This window comes from Narcine bancroftii, chromosome 9, assembly GCF_036971445.1.
Source record: "Narcine bancroftii isolate sNarBan1 chromosome 9, sNarBan1.hap1, whole genome shotgun sequence".
Classification (NCBI taxonomy): Eukaryota; Metazoa; Chordata; class Chondrichthyes; order Torpediniformes; family Narcinidae; genus Narcine; species Narcine bancroftii.
The window spans coordinates 95,499,913-95,522,289 of record NC_091477.1 but is presented as its reverse complement, the minus strand read 5'-3'; the positions used below and the strand labels follow the sequence as shown (position 1 = coordinate 95,522,289).

The 22,377-nt window shown below is 36.2% G+C and overlaps 1 protein-coding gene across 11 annotated transcripts in view; it reads right to left on the bottom strand.

Annotated features, from left to right (window-relative positions):
* LOC138742470 (inactive N-acetylated-alpha-linked acidic dipeptidase-like protein 2) overlaps nt 1-22,377 on the bottom strand; it is a 658,708-nt gene that overhangs the window by 634,334 nt on the left and 1,997 nt on the right. For 10 of the 11 annotated variants that reach the window (XM_069896945.1, XM_069896944.1, XM_069896943.1 and 7 more), the window contains exon 2: nt 7,574-7,636. The gene's annotated coding sequence lies outside the window, so the exon portion shown is untranslated. Of the gene's footprint in view, nt 1-7,573; nt 7,637-18,029; nt 18,116-22,377 lie in introns of all 11 variants that reach the window. The other variant, XM_069896936.1, reaches the window with a different exon arrangement.

The following is a 22,377-nucleotide window of genomic DNA, read 5'->3' as shown; positions in this document are numbered from 1 at the left end:
AAAGCAAGAGGACACAATCTATTCATTTAACTCCAGAAAGTAGATATATTCCTACATGTAATCTATAAACCTATTGAATCAATTTTTTTTCTTTCAAATCATTCAAGACAAGCAAAATTGGGGCTTAATTTAAGCACCAAGTCCGAGCAGACTCCGCCAGATACATGTTAATAAATTGTGCACAACTCAGACTGCATATTTAAATGCTGCAGCAGTAAGTTTAATTTTCTACAAAAAATATTTTGCATCCGACAAACTCAGAGGAAACTCGTGTTTTAGATTGACAAGAATGATCCTGGGGATGAAAGTGTTAATACACCAGGAGTAATTGATGGCTCTGGCCTGTACTCGCAAGAGTTCAGAAGGATGAGTGGGGATCTCATTGAAGCCTTCCAAATACTGAAAAAACTGTATAGAGTGGACACGGGGAAAATGTTTCCATTGATGGGAGAGTCACAGACCTGACTGGATAGCCTCAGAAAAAAAGAATGTCCCTTAGAACAGAAATAAGGAAAAATTTCTTCAGCCAGAGGGTGGTGAATCTGTGGAATTCATTGCCACAGTGAGTTAAAATGGATGTTGTTATATTCTTGATTAGTAAGGGTGCCTAAGTATATGGGGAGAAGGCACATAAATAGGGTGGAAAGGGAGAATACATCACCCATGATTCAAATGGTGGAGCAGACCAGATTGGCCAAATGGCCAAAATCTGCCCCCATCTCATGATATTAACTGAAATGTGCTTTCAATATCTCAGCAAGTGACAGGTAGTTCATGTTGGAAAGGTTTAACAGAGCACAATGCTCCAGCTATTAATGTGAACAATATCAAGGTACTGAAGGAAAAACCTCCACTGTTGTCCTTAATGGTCCTTGTCATTATTTGTCATGCTGTGCAAGATATCAGCATCTTACAGGCCTACTCAGAATTATGCCAGTTACATTGTGAAACCACACTGCAAGAAACTGAGAAGGACTGGTTTGGATGATTAGAATCTCAGGCTACCTATACATACCGCAACATAAAGCATAAAATTAATCCAAAACTGCAAATTAACTATTGTAAACAGTACAACACATTAAGGTTTACACCCAGTCTCAAATAATGAAGACAAAATAAGAAACATTTCATACAAGCCAACATTTTACCATTTTATGAGTGTAATAAGACCCTAAGAATGCTGTATACATGACAGAATCTTTTATTTTTCGATTGATTCTTACTCCATCAGTGAGGCCTCAACCAACTCCCACAACAAAATAACAAATTTAAAATTTTATTTACAGGACAGTAGAAGCCAATTCCTGCCATTTAAACCATTGCCACCTGATTACACCCAAATTAACCAACAGTCCCAAACATTTTGAAGGATGGGAGGAAACCAGAGCACCTGGGGAAAGCCCACAGAGACAGGGAGAATGTACAAACTCCTTACAGAAAGCACCTCATTGGAACCTAGGTTGCTGGTGCCATGCCACCCTAGAGAAATTTTTCATAAATTTTATTAGTTGATTTTCTTTTTAAAATGTATTTGGCTTCAACCAGTTTTAAATAAGTTTATCTACTGGAAGCTTATTATCCATGATCAGCCATGATGGAGCAGAGAAGATGGCCCTAAAAGCCCACTCCTGATTATATTTCTTATTCTTCTTGCATTTTAGTCCTTTTTTAAAAAAAATGGAATCACTCTAATGCACACAAAGCATTTCCCCACTCCACTGCCTTAAGCAAATTTTTGTGACCAGCTGAATTTACGGAAGGTGTTCGCCTGTTCCTCCCAATTGATAGAGTTGAAAGCTTTAGTAAGGTCACAATACTGTAGTTCATGTGAAGTGGCTGACGCTGTTCCAGCAATTACTTGGAGTTGTCTTGCGTGAAAGTAATGTCCAATCTGCCCCTAAATACCGTAAATATGTGCATAATGCAACCCCCCCATTTTTGAGGGGAAAAAGGGAAAATATTTTACCCCCGTGTAGAATACAACCCCCCTCCTGCCTGCCCATCTCCCTCCCCCCTCGCCCGGCCAAGCCGCACTGTCGTGTCTCCCCCCCCCCACCCGAACCTAGTCATGCTGCTGTCAATGTAGACGACTGCTGATAGTCTTACCTATCGTTAAACCTGGAAGAAAAATTGTTAAAATAATAACATCATGTATAATATGACCCCCCCCCCCACCCCCACCCCACTTTGAGCTCAAATTTCGGTACAAAAGTTTTTGCATTTTACACGAATATTTACAGTAGATGGAATTCAAACTTTGATTCAGTTATGTTGAGAACCCCCAAGATGCCTTTCCCTGTGGCAGGTATCAGGAACATTCCTCATTGTTACCAGATGGTCTTGTCTTCTTTTTTGTAGTTGGTCAAATTGGTCATCTCCAAGGACACTTGACACACCCTCCTCTTCCTAGATGACATACCTAATTTTCTAGATGTGAAAATAAAGCTCTTCACCATTTCTAGACTTTTGCAGGATTTTCAACAATCCCAATAGGAAGAGAATGAACACTCATCTTCCATCATAGGTTGGGATCTCAGACAAGAACACTGCTACACCAAGATGCAGAAGTAGCAACATCATCTTCACTGAGTGAGCTTCGTCATCCTGAATAAGTTAGTTCAACAATTCACCACTGCAACTAATGAATGCCATTTGACTGTAGTAATCAGTGCATGCATCCCAAAGCTCGAAACTTTAAGTAAAGCCAAGAATTTAGACTCAGAAATTTTTAAAACAACATCTCCAACAAAAAGGGAGACAAACCAATACTTGAGTAACTTTAATCCCACTGGAAAGAGATGCAGAGCTGCCATAATTAACAACAAAAATATATTGTACTTATGTCTACAAGGACTTGAATCAAGATTCTCAATTTTCATCTGATACTACTTAATGAAGACACCAAGTGTGCTAAGTTAAAAAATACTCTGAACATTTTACATAAAAAGATTCTTCTATAAATTAATTTACAGTCGATGGAGATAAATCTTTGATAAATTAAAATATAGCCGTTGAGAAGAAAAATCAACTGATTTTGTACAATGCATCTCACAATGGTTTGGAAAGAAAGGGCCTGCAATATAATTAAATTGTGTTTAATCTCATTAATTATGTTTAATGACTGCTGTGAATGATTATGCCTATCTGCACACTTTAGATACACTGCTAATTATTTAATAAAATACAGAATTAGAATATTTATGCCTTTCTCATCAATTGACTATTAAATGATACAATTTTATTTTTTTTTAAACAAGTGAACATACAGCAAAAGTTCACAATCTACTTTCTGCTGCAAGTCATAACTCTATATTGTTGACATAAATCCATCAACACCTTTTGCCTGATAATTCTGGAACTGATTCCTCTGCCTGTCCTGTAATCCTTCCTATTACAGGGCTCAGTCAGAATTGTATCTATTTTGAAAGACACATGCCAGATATACAAATGGTGCAGCCTGTCCAGCAGAGTTGACGGAGTTCAGCAGGATTATTAATGTTGGCCGGCAGAAGGATACTGACATTGGTTCACCTTTGCTTCCAATGGATTGGAGCATTGTGTTTCATTGTTTATTGGACTGTATTCTGTTAATCATTCTGTTATGGACAATACCAACCAATGCTCAATCAACCAGCTGGTGATCTCAATTTTGGAAACCTTTAAATTAAACAGCTCATTCTCTGGTGTCTCAAATAAAAAGATTTACAGGCATCTTCATGGCAAGTATAGCATTTAGATAAGATTTTATTGGAAACCACAAGCAAATCTGGACAAAGGCAAAATGACGCTTAAGACTACAAAACAATACTATTGAATTAATTGAATGAAAGAAAAGCAAGTGTAGAAGCATTAATGTTTGTTTTGTTTTGCAATATTGGCATCACCAGATTCCTCATTTCAGAAGACCAAGGCACTATTCACAAGAATGGCATTTTCAGAGTTCACTTAAATGCAAGATTAACAACAACAAAAAACCTAGACAAGTTGCTTAACTTTCCATGAAACTGCACAGGCTTTCTTGAGATTACATGAAGTTCACTATGTGCAATCCAAAGAATACCAAATTTGTTGATGCATATTAATAATTCTTCCACAAACTTGCAAATTATTACTGAGAGCTTAAACCCTTCTTTTCGACATACCAAATGAAAACCATGATTACCTATACAATTAATTGACAAGTGAGCTCACAATCTAATCAGTGTTCAACATGGCGTTCAAAAAAATAAAATATGAAACACTACAAACATACAAGGTGGAGAAGAACATAATGAAGACAAAACAGAAGTATTATGAGCTAGGAGGAAAAAAAACGCACAAAATACGAGCTTGGCAGCTTAAGACAGAACAAACTAAAAGAACAGTATTGGCATCAAGGTAAAAGGACAAACAAATTACATATAACCCAACGGAGATCAATGAAAACTTCAAGGAATTCTGCGAGCAACTATATCGAACTGAGAACGAAAGGAAAGAAGACAAAATAGACGAGTTTCTAGCTAAAATTGAACTACCGAAATTGCAAGAAGAGGAGCAAAATAAATTAATAAAATCATTTGAAATAGAGGAAATACAGGATATATTAAAAAAAACTACCGAACAATAAAACGCCGGGAGAGGACAGACTCCCAATAGAATTCTATAAAACATTTAAAGACTTATTAATTCCTCCTCTCCTGGAAGTAATGAACCAGACTGAAGAAACACAAAACATGCCAGATTCATGGAAAACAGCAATAATTACAGTAATACCAAAGACGGGGAAAGATCCACTAACACCAGCATCGTATAAACCAATATTTCTACTTAACACAGATTATAAGATAATAGCTAAACTATTAGCAAACAGATTGGCCGACTGTGTACCAAAGATAGTAAAACTAGATCAAACTGGATTTATTAAGAAAAGACAAACAATAGACAATATCTGTAAGTTCATTAACTTAATCCATGCAGTACAAGGAAACAAGACATCAACAGTGGCGGTTGCCTTAGACACAGAGAAAGCCTTTGACAGAGTAGAATGGAATTATTTATTCAAAGTACTACAGAGGTTCAACCTACCAGAGAAATATATTAATTGGATTAAAGCATTATGTAAGGGACCATTGGCGAAGGTGACAGTAAATGAATATATATCAAACCAATTTAAATTAAGCAGGTCAACTCGGCAGGGACGTCCACTATCTCCCTCACTGTTCGCATTAGCTATAGAACCACTGGGAGAACTGATAAGAACAGAAAATAAAATAAGAGGGATAAAAATAAAAGAGAAGGAATATAAAATCAGTCTATTTGCAGATGACATCATAGTATACTTAACAGAACCCAAAATATCAATAAAAGAATTACATAAGAAATTGAAGGAATATGGAGAGTATCGGGGTACAAGATCAACGCAAATAATGCGGATTTCACAAAGTTTAAGAAAGAATCACCATTTAGATGGCAAACACAAGCAATTCGATACCTAGGTATACAACTAGATAATAATCTAGGCCATCTATACAAACTAAATTATCAGCCATTAATGAAGAAATTACAAGACGACTTAGAATATTGGAAAGATTTACCACTAACACTGTTAGGAATGGTAAATTGCATTAAAATTAATATCTTCCCAAGGATACAATACTTATTCCAATCGTTACCAATTCACCCAACAGAGAAATTCTTCAAGGAGCTAAAGAAAATAATAAGGAAATTCTTAATGAAAGGGGAGAAACTGAGGATAGCGCTAGATAAATTAACAGAATGGTATAAACAAGGGGGCTTACAGCTACCAAACATTAAGAATTATTATTGAGCAGCACAATTATGATAGCTATCAGATTTTTATCAAACAAGGGAAAAACCAGATTGGACCAAATTAGAGCTAGATAAAATAGGGGAGAAGGTACCTGAACATATACAAGTGGGATGAAAAGCTGGTGCAACATAGGAATTCACCAGTACTGCACTATCTGCTCAACATTTGGAAGAAGATTCACGTAGAAAGGAATAAAACAAATTATCAACTACCAAAATTAATATTGACGCAAAATCAATTAATCCCTTTCACAATAGATAACCTTTCCTTTAGAGAATGGGAGAGAAAAGGGATCAAAAGAATAGAAAATTGTTTTTCGGGAAATAAATTATTATCTTTTGAACAAATGAAGTACAAATATGGTATAACTCACGGTACAATGTTTGCATACCACCAACTGAAAACCTACTTGAAGGACAAATTGGGAAGCAGGCTGAGGTTACCAGAAGGAAGCAATTTTGAATATGTGATTACAGACACAATGATAATTAAAAGATTTATAACAAACATGTATATCAAACTGCAAGAGAAAGAGAACGAGGAAACAAGCTGTAAACCCAAACAAAAGTGGGAACAAGATCTAAACATAAAGATAAAGAATGAAACAGGGAAAAGCTATGCTCCAGAACTATGAGAAATACAATAAACACAAGGTTACGCATGATACAATATAATTGGTTACACAGGCTATACACCACGCCCCAAAAGTTAAATAAATGGGACCCAACAGTATCAGACAGATGTTTTTGCTGTAAGGAGGAAACGGGAACAACAGTACATACAATTTGGGCATGTGAGAAAGTGGAAAAGTTTTGAGAAGATCTAAACCAGGTATTAATTTTTTTTTTTTTTTTTTTTAAAATCACAAAACGCAACATACCAAAAAACCCAGAGATCTTTCTTCTAAGTAATACAAGAAGTAAAGAACTTGGACTCAATTTGGATGGAGCACAAAAAAGATTTATTTTGATAGCCTTAGCTGTAGCAAAAAAAATGTATTATGTCAACCTGGAAATTAGAAGATATCCTGAGAATACAGCAATGGTACATAGAAATGTTGTATTCCATTGGAAAAAATAACATAATTTAAGAAATAACATCACAGTATTCAAACAAATTTGGGAACCGTACATGGAACACAACCGAGAAGTCCTACTGCGGACCTCCACCACCTAAAATGACAGAAGGAGAAGAAGACGAAATGAACTAACCCAGTATGAAAAAGTAGAAGACAAATTTCTTGTTTATTTTCATTGTGTGATGACATTGTTTAATGGGTTTAATGTATCATATATGTTGAACGTTGAGTGGGTGGGGAAGGGGGGGGTGAAGGAAGGAGGGAAGGGAGGGGGGAAAAGGGGACAAAATGACACTGTGTATATTCAAGAGGGAAATGTTTGTGTGTATTTTGGTCAGTATGGTTCATAGTGTGAAAAATTTTTTTTTTTTTTAAATGTTAAAAAAACAATGTGTTCAAAAAGAGAAACCATTCAAACCAGCCTCAGAAGCTCTACTTTTGGTAGAGGGAGAGTATGTTGCTGCAAAATAGTTTAAGCAATCAGGTCTGTCATAGTATTCATGTTCATAAGCTTGAAGTGAATTACCTTTTGGAATTGAATCCATTTAAAAACCCATATTTATACAGTAACTTCTCAGGTTTTACCACTGTCTTATCCATTTGCACAGAGCACCTACTATTTTTTGTCATTTTTCCCAGCAATTGTTTGCAGCAATTTAAATAAAGGTAATTCTTGTAGAGCTTACCTCGAATGAAATGGAAGGGACTCCACCCATCCTAAAACAACTGACTGCTGAAGACGGCAAAACCTGAAATATAGAGCAACAGGGGCAATTTGTGGCAAAACTGACACACTAAAAGCTCTAAAGACTGATATCAAATGTGACATTTTTCATTTATTTGTAAGTGCCTTTTTTATAAAGCACTGACAAGAAACGACAGTTGCATCTTGCAGAATAACTCAGGTGATGACAAAGCAGACAAGTCCTGACAGTTTCTTTAATGAGACTCCTCATTACGTTCACCGTCTAATACTTTCTACTAATAAAGATCAAGGTCCTCACTTTCAATTGTAGAACCTAATAATTTAGCAAAAATTAACCCAATGAAAAGACAAATTAACTCTTTGGGTACTTGCTTTATTTTTTGAATCATTTCAATATATTGTGATTCAGAGTCTGATCCTTAGACTTTTTAAATCAAGAATTGCTAAATAATGAAACAATAACAAACCATTTTCAGCTCCTTTCAAGCCTCAAAATAAATACACTTTAATTAAAAGCTATAATAAACACACACACACACACTATTTTCCCATGACATAAGCAAGATGGCTGAGCAGTCGATCAGACTGAACTATTTTCACACACAAATGAGGAATTCAAAAACACATTTAAATGTTCAATATTTTAAAACAAGTCAAGGTGGAAGATAGAGAATCAAACTTATTTTTCTCGAAGTCAATGAATTGTTAAACTCAATTTTTCTAAAGTACATATCAAAACATTTCTTGTTCAAAGATATTAATCAGTAATAAACGTCTTAGAATGCCAGTAGAAGCTCAGTTACATTGGTTTAACATTCTCAACAGATTGCAAACTAGTTATCAAACAGAAACAATCAAGTTTCCAGTTCTTTGCTGATTACATCTGCTTATCCCATGGAGGATTTGGATATGACTGATAGTAAAACTTGAATTTCTATGTTTGGCTTCTCATTGACAGATGCCAACATTGCTGTCAGCTTCACAGCGCAATGATATTGAAGAGTGCAAGTTTGGCCATCAATACAACCACAATCTCCAGATAAAAATACTTTTTCAAATGTCATACACAGGAGCAAATGTAATAGTTTTCAAACAGTAAGGGAAGAAGTTATTAATGTAATATCTTCTCCTCTTGGATCTGGCTAAGATGGCCATTTCCACCTCAACCAAGTGCCAGCTGTGTGCCCCTCTTCCAAGGTTACATCCATGCATGGGTGTCCCTAGGGAAAGAAAAAACTCATGCATCTAGTTCCGAGGAAGCCCTCTGGGTGTACTCTGAAGGGCCAGGGTACATCTGGTTAAAGATGACAATGTTTTCATTTGATATGTACTTAAATACTGAATTCAGAACAATGCAACTGTTAATTCTTTTTTGAAAACTAAAATTAACGGTGTTGTGAACAGAGATGAATGCTAAGATTTAAAGATAAAGATCAGTTGCAAAATTTGCAGAAGAATGATCACCCCGACCAGTGTGTAGTAATGCATTTTGGGATGTCAAATATGGATGGAACATTATCACATTTTTTTTCCCCAAAGTGGTTGATATCTGAAACACCCTGTCACAGGAAGTGGTGGAATCAGATGCAATGACTATATCTAAGAGATACTTAGACATTGAAAGAGACACAACTAGAAGAATACAGGTTTAGTGCAAATGGGCAAAATGTCAGCATGGAAGTGATAAACCGAATGGCCCACTTCAATGCTGCGCATCTCTGACTCACCAAATAAAACATTAACAAGGCAAAATATTTAAATGTTACAGTGAAAAATACATCCAATTTATTGAAGTTAATACACAAAATGATCAATGAAAATAAAGGAGTTTTCTTTCAAGCAGATGAAGTATTGCTTTCATCTAAACTTTACAAATCAATTTTCAGAAAATAAATACAAATTCCATCAAACTTCAGGATGCATTATCAGTCTAATTATTCTCACTTGGGTCATCCCATGGAGATAGAGATACAACTCTTCAGGAGAATTATGTTTTGGAAGAAAATCATTGAGGTATCACTTGTACATCTCCCAAGAATCAGACAGCGTAAGGAATGTGAAAACATATCCATCTTCTTGATCAAAGAGCACAGCTAGATTCACAGCCTTTTTTTGTTGTATTACTACTTAGATCACTACATTTTATTTTAAATCTTATGGTTACTAACGATAATGGCAATTTGTGTAGCACGAATGTGACCCGTCACTTGAATATTATCCACAACTCTCAGCAAACGTGTTCAGGTAGCTTCATTTACTGAGGAGCTGAAGATGAAATTTTGTGCAATCAACAGCAAACATTCCCATTTCATGTCTATTCATGGATGAAGTAATTGATGCTACAGCTAAAGTTAGTTAAGCCTAAAACAATACTTTGAAGAATTCCTCCAGCGATGTCCTGAGGTTCAATATTGATCTCGAACAATGACAGACATCTTTATCAGCTGAATGCATGCCTCACTCAAAGGGAAAATTAATTCTATGTCTTGATTCCCAAAAACTTAAGATATTTAACACTCAAGCAATAAAGCTGTCAGAATGATGACAATTCATTTCAATTCACCCTTTCAATATGAAAATTTACACAAGTGATAAATCTCTAATTGTGAACATAAATACTTTATCTACATTTCAGAATATTGCCTGAAATAAGAGGCGATAAATCTCTAATAAAGAGACAATAATAATTTCCCTACCTACTTAATTAAAGCATTTCTATTTCAAATGCCATTCACATTTCAAATAATGTATTTAACAAAAATACATCCGAAGGATTCTTCTCTTGAACTTTCAACAAATCGTGCTCTCAACATCACCAATACAAAGGAGTTTATTGTGATTTTAGGAAGGAGAGGCCAAGGAAACACATACTTGTCTGAACTGATGGAAAGCAGGTGGAAAGAGTCAAAACCTTCAAGGTCCTGGGAGTCCATGTATCAGAAAAACTTTCCTGGAGCTAGCATATTGAAGTTACCATGAAAAAGGGATGCCAATGCCTGTATTTTTCAAAGAGTCTGAGGAGATTTGGCCTGTCGTTGGATGCTCCACCAAACCTCATTGATGAACTGTGGAAAGAATGCTGACAGGTTGCTTCACAACCAAGTCTGGCAATACAAATACCCCGAAAGTCAGAAGGAACATGAACATTGCCAGGTCCATCTCAGACTCTGACCTCCCATCCATTGCAAACATTTCTCTGAGGCGGCCAACAACAAAGGTCCCCCGTTACCTTGGTCATGACCTCTTTTCACTGTAACCATCAAGAAGAATGCAAAAGCCTGAAAACCAGGTTCAAAAACTGTTTCTCTCCGACAGCTATCAGGCTCTTGAACCTTCCCTTTGTACCCACTATTCATGGACTGTCCACACTTTTCCAAGTCACTTTTCTGTTCTACGATTACTGTGAATATATACAGTATCATCTATGTTAGGTATTTATTGTTTATTGTCTCTTTAAATTTAATTACTTTACTATTATAGTTTCTCTTTATTAGTACCTGTTCGACTGCACCAAGTACAAATTTTGTCAAATGTATATTTTACAAGAATGACAATAAATGGATTATCAATTTATTTGGATTGTAACAAAAAGATTCCCTTGGAGAGATAGCATATTTTCAGTTTCTGAGGAATTTACAAGCCACCTGTTTTTATAATAAATACAGTATAACTGAGAATGTAAACTCTGCTCAAATAAACGTGCAGTTTTTGAACTGTAAAACTAAAATCAAAGATTCTTGGTATTAGTAAAAATGTCACTTTTTTAAAAAAAATTGGCACTCTAATGTGAAATATAATGTCAAATTTATGGGGAAAGTCAGAACATTTGCTTATTTACTGAAAGGGACAAAATCCATGGTTATTTTACTGAATTACCATCTGAAAATCTGCATTAAAAAAGCAAGTATAAACAAGCTGTTTTAAAGTAAATTATGCTTCACTAAAATATAAAGAAAATACAACTAATGTCTAATATAAAGGACAGACAAGAACATCAAAGGCTACTTTTTTCTATCTGAATAATGTTAAATTCAAATATTTGCACATATTTGTCATCCAACTCACTTTGAATGAGTCCAGGACTTTTGGCTTCATTACACTGACAAGCAGGACAATTCCTAATGCTAATCAATCTGAGAAAGTGCTTTCATCTAATCTCTCCTATCCGCAATTTTAATGTATGCCCCAATATCATTCTCCGTATGTTGAAATAGCACATGTCCAAAACTGTAACTGATGATACCATGTTTTCAAGACTGAAAACAAGATTTTTCTATTTCTCTTAATGTCTTCTATTGCCCAAATATCAGTACTTTCCTCAGCCTTGTATCACCTCATCAGGTAAGGGTCTTGAGCCTGCTCCTTTGTTCATTTTTCCATCTGATCCCCATCCCATTCAATGTACAAAAATAACTCAAACTCTTAGCTTTGAATAAACTCTACAGTGAGCAGTGATAGAATTTGCCCTCATTTCACCACAAAGTGGCCAATATAATAGCATAATAGTAGATAACCCTTGTTCTGGTCTTGAGCTAGAAAGAAGACTCCTCACATATTCTTTGTGAAATTCTCTTAGAATTTGAAATAAGATTGTGTTGTCTCGTGTTTTTGTATATTACTGGATCAATTACAATAAAAATTAAACAGGAAAACTTGCATAAAATCTACTATTTTCTTTCTGGATCCTTTATCTATCCAGTGGAGAGGCCTGGATTTGCAGAAAACCTTCCAGGCACTATCACCCATCCACTGCTTGATCTGCCAACCTGAACCTCTACCCCTAATATCTATCTGCTCAATAACCACACTAATCTTCTGGCATCCCAAATGTCAACAAAACCCAAATTACTGATCTTTCCCCGCCTGAATATTGGCCTTCCCCTCAACAACTCCATTCCCCAACACTGATTTTTACTTCCTCAAAAACACCCTGTCCTTCCACACAACCACCAATCACTCAGAGTGCCAACTTTCTCAGACCCCACATCCCCATTGGTTCTACACTCTCCAGGGCCATGACATTCATAGTACATGGTCCAGTCCTGGTACAACTTCTTAAAATACAACACTTCACATTTGTCCAAGTTAAAGTCTATCTGCTTTCCCTTGGCCCACTTTCCCAGTTTATTTAGATTCTGTTGTAAACTGAGACAATCTTCTTCACCATCTTCTATACCATTAATTTTGATGACTTCCACAAAGCTAAGCATGCCAACTAAATTCAAATCACATTAACCATTTGAATGATTAGAAATAATGGATCCAGCACCAAACCCTACAAAACACCAGTGGTCACAGGCCTCCAATCAGAGTAACAAACTTGCACTACCACCCTCTGCCTCCTACCATCAAGCCAATTCTGTATCCAATTGCCCAGCTCACTCTGGAACCCATGTGACCTGACCTTCTGAACCAGTCTACCTTGTACTCTTGTCTACCACCTTGCCTTCCATCTTCCTCATCACTTTAAAAAAAAACTCAATTGAATTTGAGATTTGTTTCCCCACACAAAAAACCACGATGACAATCTCCAATAAGTCCTTGCCTTGTAGACCTTGTCACTTATAATTTCCTCCAGAAACACCCATGACTGACATCAAGCTCTCTGGCCTGTAATTCCCTAGCTTGATCTTGCAGACTTTTCCACCCCCCCCCCCCCACCCCCATAAAGGCACAACATTAACTACCCTTGAGCCTTCTAGCACTTCAACTGTTTTTAACAATGATTCCGCCAAGCCACCTGCAATTTCTTCCCAAGCTTCACACAATGACCTTGGACATGTTTGATTAGACCCTAGGGATTTATCTATTGTTATAAGTTTTTAAGATTTGCAGTAACTCTCTTCTAGAATGTGGACTCCCTTCAAAATATATTTACTTTCCAAGTTCCCTGGCCTCCATGTCTTTTTCCATAGCAAGTATAAATGAGAAATTCTCATTTTAGGACTTCACCCACCTCCTGTGGTACATACAATCTTCCTGCTCTCTACAGAGCCCTCTCCTCCCCCTAGTTGCTCCTTTGCCTTTAATATACCCATAGAAACCTGGGATTCTCCTTAATTTTAGCTGCCAGAGCTAGCTCATGCCCATTCTTAGACTACTGATATCCCCCAAATGAACTCCTGTATCCTTTTCTCTTCAAAAGATTCACATTCCCATCTGTCCATATCTAATTCCCTAAATATTTGCTCCTTTAATTCCCACCGACTATTAGAGGGCCCATGGTACAATCCCATCAAAGTTATCAGCTCTTTCTTATTTTTAAGTTCTACCATGTAGTTTCAAGAATATCCCAAATTGTGTTTTTGATTTTCCCTAATCAAAACACAATTCCATCTCCTCTCGTTCCCTATTCATGGCCTGCCACCCCTCTCCAGGACCTCCTTTTCTGTGTCCCACCCTTAGATCTAAAATCATCCGACTTCTTTCATGTGTTCTGAAATGGTAGAACATACTGTACTTCCATTCTGTTAGATCTATTAAGTGCAACAAAAATGAATGAGCATTGTGTGCGGCAAGTATAACATTGGGCATAAACGGTTTAAAATGCTCAAACAGGGTTATTTTTAAATGTACAAATTTCAGTGGGGTTACATCACATTGCTCTAAACTATAGAAAGCAACAATTCCCTCCATCTCTGAAATCAATTGAGCGAGTGCTCAATTCACATCATCCCTAACAAGCTTTTCCTCAGTGAGTAAAGAAGCCAAACTTGCATGCCAAGTGTGGTTTCAATAAAGCCCTTTAAAATTATAGGAAGAACTCATTGAAGTATTCTACCCCACTTGTTCCTGCATTTTTAAGTTCTTGAGTATGATGTAATATCCAAATCCATCAACAAGTTCTCAATGTTTTAAAATTATATGCTGTAGGTGTCATAGTAAGAGGAAGTAAGTACAGATTTTCTGGACTGAAGTCATGATCATGGAGTGAATCATGAAGAGAGATGACACAGTCTAGATAGAACTATGTTCCAATGGATGCTAAGATACTAAAATCTATGATAATTGGAAAATGACTACTTCCACTCATTGTGAGGTTAGAGAACAGGGTCAAACTCAAAAATTAAAGACAGGTATTTCAGTAATAAACAATGACTGATAATTGTAATTCACTTCCACATGAAAAGCTGATATCAAGTTTTTCAAGATTCCTTTATTGTCACATAATAAAGGTAGTGCGATATTACATGGAATTTGCTTTTGTCTGCCGTAAGCAGACAGATTCACCATCAGCAAAAATTGCTTAAGCGCCAACCACTTAACTCAGCCAGACATCAAAACACCTAAAGAATCAAGAATATTCCACACTTAAAACTTTTTTTTTTAATGTTGGGCCATACAAAATACTTTAGAATAGCTTATATACTCTCTTTTGCCAGTGTGAGATCCATTTAAGAATCTAATAATAGCAGGAAATAAACTGTCCTTGAATCTGGAGGCTCATGATTTTAAGCACATGGCATTATACGAGCAAAACAATTTTCAACTAGTGAATGAAAATGCTTTTGATGGGTTAAACTTTGTCTGATTTTGAGGGAGATCCAACTCCTTGGGTTTATCAATCACAGATTTTATTTTGACTGATCTATGATGTGTATCAGCTCTTTAGTTTACTGTCAGTAATGGATTTCAAGGACAAATCTACACACTACTCAGCAATGTTTACATCCAACACTTTGCTGATCAGTACTTGTGTCATTAGTACAAATACACTAGTGATTTTTTTTAAAAACCATTTCCTTATTTTACATTTGACAGTTAATTTATAAAGTTTATTCATTTTCCAATAGTTAATGTGTGATAATTGGAGATCAAGTAACCTCTGACACATTCTGCTAGGGGAAATATGCTAAAATAAACTGTTTAAACACTTCCTATCAACATTCCTTGGTCTACACAGTTGGCATCTTAAGTCTTCATTAACTCGACTTCTGCTGAGCAAATTCTAAACCAATTAAAAATAATAAATGCTTTTGAAAAATTGTAATGTGGATAATTTTCACAGCATTGCTTGAGGGGAAATTGGGGTTTTGACCACAATCAATACCAGGGAGGCTAATTTACCAGAATTAGGGCTTGCCAGCAAGCAGAAGCCACACTTTCAGGATATTTATATGGACAAAAATGGATTCAAAAGCTTTGCAATTCTTGGAGAAGACACTACAGTTGTGGCAAAATGAAAAAGCATTTTTGTAAATATTGGAACAGATTTCACTTTGTCCTCTACATCTGTTCATTTGCTGGTTAAGTAACATTCACGCTTATTCTGCAAAACTGAGATTGTTTTATTAATCTGAAAAAGTAAATATACAACTTCCAACTAAATAAGCAAGCATTTTCAATACATCAAAAAACTTTCATAAATCATCTTATTTAATTGAATAATTTTAGGATTAATATTAAATAAAACAATTCACACAGCTTCCAAAATTTACATTTGTAACTGAATATACCCATTTTTAACTGTAAAAGCAAACAATGATATGATTAGATCTATATCCATTGCCAATAGATCAGCTTCATTCAGAACATACAATAAATTAATCGACACAACGTAGAACCATTAGCAGGAGATTATAATTCTGGGAACCCATCCAACCAGATGCTATGAAAAAGGAAGAGAAAACAGTTTATAAACTGATGAGAACGTTCCATTGAAAGAACAAGCAAATGCTAAAATTAATTTTGCTCTAACTGCAGGTTCTGATTTAACCCAGAAAGTTTCATTCTGACACAAACCAAGCAACTCCAGGTCCCAGACATTCTGAGAAGTTAACTTTGCCAAGCAAAATCAAAAGTAAGACAATTGAAATACTGTACACAATTAACCATCGAGCTAAACTGATAGCCCTGTGAAATGCGAACATTTTTTTTTTAAATTGTTACTTGGGCATTCACAAGAAAACCATGTACAGGATCAAAAGTACTTAAAATTATTCATTTTGGTTTTTTTTGTCCTGACTGAAAATTTCTACCACACACTTTACTTCATTATTGATTTTTCTACAGAGATGAATCTACTGCTGCCTTACTTTGTACTAATGAATACAACTTTAACATGAAATCATCCTAAATGTATTAATATGAACAGATAATGTTACACATTCACCTTCTCTAGTAAATTAGACTGCTGTTTTTAGAAGTTCCAGAAGATAACTGCAGATTACTTAAATGCCATAAAGTTCAATCTCCATTGCCATACAGCGACAAAGCTTAATAATCCTTGAGCAAGCAAGTTTATGCAAGCTGACCTGAAATGTTAGAAATTGTGATTCAAGTACTGGTGTATTATATGTTCCTAAAGAGTGGTTTTGTTTTTTCATGTTTCTGTGTAATATCACATGGCAAATGTCAGACAACAACATCAGACTGGGAGTATATTATAAAAGAAATTCAGGCTTGGATGGATCAGTTTTATAATAATAGTAAGCCACTTTTTCTGAACGGATTTAGAGGAAACACACTTCTGTGACATGTGAAAGGCATCAAAGCCGCAAATCTAGTGTTTTGAATTAGGTTAACTATTTTATATTCAACACGAATTCCATAGTTTCACAGCAATAACCTTAATAATAACTAGATATTCAGTTAACAACATGATTACAATTTTGTCTTCTAAGCTCCTGCTGGAATCACTCAAAATGGCAAGAGCTGTGTTTCAGCCCATCTTAAAGTCCTTGTCTCTAACAAATGATATAACAGAACGTTCTCATCAGAGATCAGAATCAGAATTTATTGTCATGACCAAGTCACAAAATTTGGTGTTTTATGGCAGCATCAAAGTGCAAACATACACATTATAACCATCTTAGACATTACTATAAAAAATACTAACAATAATAGTGAACGAAGAATAGGCAGGGCCTTTGTTTCATTGACCATTCAGGAATCTGATGACAGTGGGGAAGAAGCTGTCCTTGTGCCATTGAGTGCTCATCTTCAGGCACCCATACATTTTTCCTGATGGCAACAGGGTGAAGAGGGCATGGCCTGGGTAGAGGGGATCTTTGAGGATAGAGGTTGCTTTTTTAAAGACACTACCTCATGTAGATATCCTCGACGGAGTGAAGTCTGGTGTCTATGTTGCAGGCCAAGTTAACTACCCTCTGGAGTTTATTCTTGTCCTGAGAGTTGGCGCCTCCATACCAGGTAGTGATGCAACCAGCCAGAATGCTCTCCAAGGAACACCTGTAGAAGTTTACAAGAGTCTTCCGTGACATACTGATCCACCACAGACACCTCACAAAGTATAGCCACTGGCGAGCCTTCTTTGTGATTACATCAATGTGACAGATCCTCAGAGATGATGACACCCAGGAATTTGAAATTCCGTTCTGACCGACCGGTCGTATCTCGAAATGGATGCAAGTCAGAAGTATGTTAGCATGGCATGTAGAAATCATAAATCAAGATATTAAAATCAAATTTTTCACCTTCTGAAGTTGATCCCTTAGGATTCTTGCCAGATTTATCAGCAGGGGATGTGATTTTCCTCTTGCTCACCATCTTCTTTGGCGATCTTACCAAATGGCAAGTAAAAGATAGTTACTATAGTACGCACACAGTTTTTTTCTCGGTTGTATGTACAGATGTTGTAAGTTGCATAGGTCGTAAGTCAGGGAGAGTCTGTATACGCAAGTATGTTTAAAACAGAAAATGAACCATTAACCAGTGTTGTCCTGAAGAGAGTTGGATTTAAAAGACTACATTTAAAAAGATGACATCAGAACCACATCAAAAACTTTATATTTACTTTTTATTTTGTTATGACACAAATCTGTTAAAAAATTACAGTTATTTATAAGCCAAAACAAGGATGGCATATTTTCTTCTCTAAATTACAAGTGAATACATTTCAATGAAAATTTACTGCTTTCACAAATGAGGATTCCCACAGCCTTTCCTTATCCATCTCTGGGGTACCAGGTTTACTAACTTAGTGAAAAAACTACTCTAGGCTACTATACTCTTGAAGCTAACATTAAAGCAAGCTAACACTGGTCAAGTAATGGAGCCTAGTCTGGGGTAATGATTCTTCAAATTTTCCTGGATCAAATAGGCGAAGGGTGATCTGAGAAAAGTATATCAGATTATGAGAGGGAGAGACAAGGTAGATCATCAAAATCTTTTTATCTCCACAGTTCAGTAATAAAAAAGTTGTAAGGTGAGAGATCATAGATTTCAGAGCCACCCAAGATACTGTATGGAAGCAACTTTATTTTGCATTAATCCTATATTAATCCCATTTTATTCTTCCAACATTGCTATCAACTCTCCCAAATTCCACAACTCACTGCAGAGGTCAATCTGATAACACGCACAAGTTTGAGATGAGAGATACAACTCATGACAACACAGGGAAATGTGCAAACTCCCAATGACCATGGTCACGACTGAACTAGGATCTCTTCTCTGGTGCTGTGAGGTAAACGCTCTGCTAGCTAAATACTATGGGAGCATTTTGGAGTGAATATTTTCAGAAACACATACACAGATGTAATCAGATACAATCTCCACATTTAATGGAGTTAAAAATTGGTTTCAATAATTTCTATATTTGTGAATCTAACCTCAATGAGTTACTTGTATTTACTGCCATTTTAATGTTTCTGGTGGGAATGAGTTCGGCCATGCACATCTTTTGTGCACCTCTTAAACGCTCCCTTCCTGTCTCTCGCTGTGACCTTGATCATTTTAAATGTGATCTTTGGAAAATGAATTGGTTATGTCATCCATCTTAACGTATATTGTTAATTACTAATATTATTACACTCTATTACCATGTCCTGATCATGTGATCAATGTAGCTTTGGTGAGATTTTACAGTATGAATTCTGTTATTTTCCATGCTTAGGAGCAAAGGGGTAAAAAAAAAGGAAGAAAATTCAGAAGACAATGATGGTTGTATTATTCGTCTTCAAAAGGTATAGCATTTCCTTGTTAAATGTATGATTCTAGCAAGTTAATTTTTCTATGCAGTTTTTAGCTTGCCAGGTGCCACTGTTTTCACCTTGTAAATATAGTTCTTTTTAAAGAGTTTGAAAATATTTTAAAATGCAAAATGTTTTCTTGGGCAAATATTAAAAGCACTCAACAAATTCATGTACACACAGTTGAGTACATATTCAAATGTTAAAATAAAGTGTATGTGTGTAGTGGAGGAAAAGGATGAATGGGATAGACTCTGCTGTTTCCTTGATAGGGGAGCAAAGGGGTTTTAAAAAAAAAAGGAAGAAAACCCCAGAAGACAATGATGGTTTTATTATTCGTCTTCGAAAAGGAGTACATAAATGTTGGAAAACAATTTCATGAGTCGTCTTCTTCTACACCCTATACAAACCCATTACATAGACACTGAAAAATAAAGGCATAGAAAGGTACAGACCTAATGCTGGCAAATGGAATAGATGATCAGAAAGGTCAGTTTGGATACAGCAAGTCAAAGGGCTAGTTTCCATGCTGTACAACACTGATTTATGACACATCCAGTTGATTTCAAAGCAATCGCACTGATCCCATTCCCACTCTTACTTCCTCATAAGCTCTCATCAACTTTTCATCCACTTACCCCATAGGTTATTTGGAGCAGTCAACTAACCTTTCAATCATCATGACTTTTGGATGAGGGGAAAAACCGGAACAGATGGTGAAAGCCCACGTGGTCACAGGGAGAACATGCAAACTTCACACAAAGTATCAGAATTAACAATAAAACTTGAGTTGTTGATCTGCAAGTCTGTACCTCTGCCCACACTCACTACTGTGATGTATTTTAACAGATAACTGAATGCTCAGAACAGCAAGTGGGCAATGTCAAAACACTACATTTAAATGATAATTGTGTTCAAAGTTTTTGTTTAGTCTATTGAGGGCACAACCCTCAAGAGCAAACAGTACTGTTTCACTCAGGATATAGTTCAATAGCTGTTTCATCTTGTATTTGTATGTTTGAGTTCTTAGGCAGCACATGAATGAAGAAAAAGTTAATTTTAAAGTTAATATAAACAGCACATGAGGCAGGCCATGAGGCTGCAAGCCTCTATTACAGATCTTTTGTTTACAGGTCTCTTGTTCTGCGTCAGCCCCTGCTGGTGGCCAAGTATAATCAAATGGGAGCTATAATCCTTAAGGCATTGCTAGTTGCATTGCAACTATGATCATTATCATTACATCTCCCTTTCTTAAACGTAGCTTATTTTTAACTAACATGTTTTCTTTGTATAACTCTGCAACTTTAACACCAAGAACTTTCATTTTAATTATCATCAACAATTGTTAACATTTTTTAAAACTTGTTTTGTGTTCATGTTTACGTACACTAAAACTTGAAGAGCGAATAAGATAACACCACTTCTATAACAGGAGTCTTTCAATTTGCTCAATGAGTCTCTTAGGAGGATTCATGTGTCTTGACAATCTCCTGATTGATTGTCCTTGAATCTGAGTTGTTGCCTCAGACGATGTCTTCTCAGATGTGCATTCAGGTTGTTCAACAGTATCTATCTTTCCATCTACGATGGCTGGTCCCATTTGAATATCTCAACAATTTATTTGCAGAACAGCACCTTTATCTGTCTTAATGGTGTATGATCTTGGCTGGACTTCACTCGGGACAGTTGCCTTCTGAGTCCATGTTTTTTTTTGTCTTTTAGCCTTACTTGGTCACCATTGAGTAGAGTTCCAGTAGATTTTTTTTGTTCTTCTGTCAAAGTAATACTTATGCTTTTCTTTCTGTTGTTCTTTGAACCTCACTTTCTCCCCCTCTTTTGCTTTTAAGAGATTCTCCTGAACAGGTAGGTTTGAACTTAGTCTACGTCCCATAAGGAGTTGTGCTGGTGGCATACCACACTCAAGAGGTGCTGTGCAGTATACTAGCATACTCTGATAGAAGTCCGTTCCACTGTCTTTTGCCTTGTTCATCAATCTTTTCACAGTCTGTACTGATTTTTCCACTAGACCATTGGACTATGGAAAAACAAGGACTTGATGTGGTGTGTTACAAAGACCCATCCTTTGGCAAACTGTCAGAACTTTAAATTGCAAAACTGGGTTCCATTGTCTGTGAAGACGTCGCTTGCCATTCCATGTCAGGAGAATATGGCTTTCATACCTGTTATTACAGCATCTGCAGTGGTGTTCGGACTACACACTTCTGGATACAGGGACATTCAAATAGATCAGTGCCTACCTTCTGGTAAGGTCTGTGTGGTGCTGGGTGTGGCTTTAGTGGTTCTGCAGGATTGCATGCTTGATATTTCTGGCATATTGTACAGTTTGACACTTCATTTGTTAGATCATTGTTGATTCTTGACCAGTACATCACCTCTCATGCTCTTTTCTTACACTTTTTAAATTCAAAGATGTCCTCCATTGATCCTTTTTAGGATCTCTTTTCTCAGACTCTTGGGAAAAGAATTTTATTTCCTTTTTAGATGATGTCTTCAATCACTGATAGTTCTGCCCTGCAGTTCCAGTACTCTGAAACGTCAGGTGAGCAGACCTGCTTCATGTTGGGCCATCCATCCAAATTTTTTTTTCCCACTCAGTTGTCTCAGTGTTTTTATCTTTTTGTCTCTGACTTTATGAGCTCCACTTTTGCACCTGATATGGGTTGCTTTTATTGCACATATAGCATGTTTTGCCAGACATGGTTTTGGAAGGTGTTGTGTAGTGCATTAACGACATGGCTTTTGATTGTCCCTATCATTTCTGTTCGCTGACCATGCCTCTCTTTCCACTTTGGCGCACTTTTTGTTAAAAGGTTTATTCTGTTCTTGCTCA